This window comes from Setaria italica, chromosome III (assembly GCF_000263155.2).
Source record: "Setaria italica strain Yugu1 chromosome III, Setaria_italica_v2.0, whole genome shotgun sequence".
In the NCBI taxonomy this organism is placed as follows: domain Eukaryota; kingdom Viridiplantae; phylum Streptophyta; class Magnoliopsida; order Poales; family Poaceae; genus Setaria; species Setaria italica.
This window is the reverse complement of record NC_028452.1, coordinates 46,478,900-46,482,566: the sequence shown is the minus strand read 5'-3', so window position 1 is coordinate 46,482,566 and position 3,667 is coordinate 46,478,900. Positions and strand designations below refer to the sequence as shown.

General features: G+C 47.2%; 1 protein-coding gene across 2 annotated transcripts in view; it reads left to right on the top strand.

The window, feature by feature from the left end:
• The first annotated feature begins 3,050 nt into the window (after window positions 1-3,050).
• The window catches only part of LOC101783087 (AFG1-like ATPase), a 5,469-nt gene continuing 4,852 nt past the window's right edge, over window positions 3,051-3,667 (top strand). Inside the window, exon 1 of one of the 2 annotated variants that reach the window (XM_014804976.2) lies at window positions 3,051-3,392. The gene's annotated coding sequence lies outside the window, so the exon portion shown is untranslated. The remainder of the gene's footprint in view (window positions 3,393-3,667) is intronic. The other variant, XM_022825408.1, reaches the window with a different exon arrangement.

Here is a 3,667-nt window from a genome sequence, read left to right as displayed (position 1 = left end):
CTTAACCATCCTGTTCGGCAACACCTTCGACTTGTTCGGCAACGCCTCCGATCCATCGTCTCCTCTTGCGTTGGTGTCACGTGTCAGAATTTGTCCCGATGCCCTCCATTCTCAAATCTCCTCATTATTCAGGCTCATACTAACCCCAAACACGAGCATGGCAGTTGTGGTATATAGTCACACATACAGTAAGGGGAGCTGGGCTGATGGGTGGGCGGAAGTTGTATATGTGTAAAGGAGGCCGATCGGGTGATTATAAGTATAGTGGGGAGCGGACGGCAGTTATTGATAACAAATGAAGATGTACTGCGTTAGCTAGCTAGGTGTCTTCTGGATAGGAGTTTCTCTGATAGCAAGGGGCTCTCCCTCATCTGGTACTGATACCATTACACACGTACTGGTTTTCTAAAATTGGTGGACTTTGCTGTGAGACGCTGGTTCTCCTCTTTGTTTCAAATTTCGAATCATCGTCTTAAGATGTCAAATCATGCCGGCAGTGCCAGTACTACTGTTCGGAGCGGAGTAGCAAGTCCATGTCACCATTTACTAAAACCTCTTACGCAAGACAAGATAACCCACTGTAATGTGAAGCTAGCCCAAATACGGTCAACCCTGCAGACATGCATTGAGTTGGAAATATGCAGTTGCTGCTGCAAAAAACGTGACGACATGAGTAGGTTGGGGCTGTATTCAAAATAATCAAACTGCATGCGAATTAGTAAGTATTTTACTGTTCTATGCCAAATAGTGCAGCTTCATTGCACTTTGCACACTTAGTATCGTGCATGGTCGATGAAACGAGCTCAAGCTTTTTAATTTACACATCTTGCTTGTACCTGCATGGCATGCTGACGATACGGTAGAAAATGGCATTAAATTACATAATTAGAGGCATCTTCACGTGCAGGGTGATAGAAATTTCGATGATGATTACATTACTTACTGGGGCTGGTCTCAGAATTTATCCCGATTCCTTCCATTCCAAATCTCAGCTATTATTTCCTTGAACATTGTTTCCTCTTCACTTATGTTGACCTTTTTTTGGCTAACACACGAACGCACACGACCGTGCGGCGCGCGGAGGGGCTCGCTGCAGCACCTCGGCGCAGGCCGGTCTGACTGGTTACAGGGACCGGTCTGACCGGATGTCGGGCAGGTTGATGGTAGACCGACGAACGCTCACCCGGGAGGGACCCCGTCAGGGCAGGTACACGTTGGGTTGTTCTAGGGTCGGCAGCCATCAGAACGTCTTCAAACGTCGTCGAGCTGAAGGAAGAATATCAAGTAGTAGATTGGAAAAGCTAGGGCAAAAGAATAAAGGAAAAGATGCAAAATAGTAGATTGATTTTGTCGATTGGGTTCTGTGTCCTCAATCGGCTGAATCCCTTCATATTTATAGGGAGGGAAGGTCTTCCCCATGCAGGAGTCGAAATCCTAATACAAATCATGCTAAATTACAACTCCTACTCGGATTACACAGAGCCAGACCGGTCAGACCAGCCTAGGCAACCGGTCTGACCGGGTGCAAATCTTGCAAAGGTCGTATCTCCCTCATCCGAACTCCAAATCAGATGTTCTATATATGAATCTTGATCTACTCAACTAGATCTACGCAATGGTGAAGTCCAATGTTCATTTGGAGCACTTTAATCCAACCGGTCTGACCGGTGGGGTCAGCCGGTCTCACCTGTCTGCACAGGGTGCTGATCTTCCCGATGGCATAACTCTCTTATCCGAAGTCCAAATCGGACATTCCATATATGCATTTCGATCATCTTGACGAGAGTTACGCCATGGTGAAGTCCAATTTGCACTTTGGGAACTTTCTCTAAACCGGTCTGACCGGTTGGGAGATCGGTCCCGGTCCGATCAGATTCTCCCAGTCTTGCCACCTTTGGACGTCAACAACTTATCAACAAATTGCACACCATTCCATATATATCTTGTTCTTATACTAGTTTCAAGGAGGCTGACCATGAAGTAGTGGAGCTGTGGAGTTTTATACTCACTGCAAGCATGGATTAGTTGCAACGTGTGACAGTTCCATTAGTTGCAACGTATGACAGTACAGGTGGTTTTGGGTTCTTTTGATTCTTATGTTTTTAGAAAAATAAAGTTTGGTCCCTCAATTTTACTCTAAGGTTCAAGTTGAAAGGATCGAGATGTCGCCTAGAGGGGGGTTGAATAGGCGAGTTGACCAATATATAAAACTTCAACACACTCAGCGGCGCTGCCCAGGCCAAACTGGTCAGACCGGTACAGGCAGGGTGGCACACCAAGTATTGCTCGAGTCGCTCCTTGACTTCGAGCACGAATCAAACTTGGACAGTGGCTCACATGCCCACATCGCCGTCGTGAAGTTGGGGAGCGGGCGAGCGGCCAACGGGTGGACAATGGACAGCACCACGCCGTTGTGAAGTTGGGGAGCGGGGCGAGTGGCCAAGGTAATTACTTCAAATTATTGCACATATTGTCTTACTGACACATCTATTTTGCAAATTACTTTCTTACTTACCTTTGCAAGATTTTTTGATTTATAAACATTGATACAGAATTTGCAAAATGATCATGAGGCCAATGATGTTGCTTCTGACGATGACAACGAATGATAGTCTTGTGAATTATTTTATAGTGCAAACTATATATGATGATTTAATGTGTGGAATACTAGAAGGCTATGTTTGTTTTCTTAATTTAAGCATTGTTTGCATGCAATTAAATATCTATTTATACTTATTATTCATGACATATATATAATTAAAAGTACATGAGATTATTAGGTGTCGTTATTGGAACTTATCATCCGCTATTCATAATCCGCTACCTCAACGATTAATCCGCTACCAACCCGCTATTCACTATTTATTTGAACGTGCCCTCAATACAACCGTGAATCGTTACACCTTGTTGTCACACGTTACCGGTTATATGCATTGGGATACGAGTTTGTCTGTTTCAAAATCTTTAAAAATATGACAGCATTATTATAGATGGAATACAAATGCCATGTATAGCATTGTCGCAATAACATTTCAAAACGGAGGCGGCTACAGGAAAGCAGTCTCCAGGTAGCCTTCGACCGAGAGCCTCACCCCGCATTTATCCGTTCGCTGCCCCTGCGCCCCCCTCACCGGCGTCGAACGACTCCGGCGAGCACCGCCCTCCTCTCTCCCCTCCCCTCCCCTTCCCCTCGTTCGGATCCGAGATCCCCCGCCTTCCCCGGCAGCTTGCCCGGCCGCCGACAACCCCCGCCACCGCTAACCACTACAGGTACAAGGCGTCCCGCCACCGGCCCTTCTCAACCGGCCTCCTCCACCACCCGGCCGCCGGTGCCATCGTCGCCGGCCTCGCCGCCCACCACCCGCCGGAGACGAAGGAGATCGCCAAAGGAGGTGCGCCGGGTTACTTCCTTCAACACCTTGTTACTCCCTCTCTCTTTCCCTTTTTGTCATCCGATTCCTTCAGGCTTCCTCGTCTTCTCCAAATCGGGAGGGATCTCTAGTTTTTGCGTTTCAAAATATACCAACAAACTGCCTGATCTTGCGAGCGGATGCAATCGCGACGAGCCGGGAGAGACGGAGGCCTCGTGTGCGGCACGCATGCTGTGTGTGCCTGTGTCTTGTACGCCTGTTGTTTTTCTTGCTGATTGTTGCTTTCTCTGTTCGTT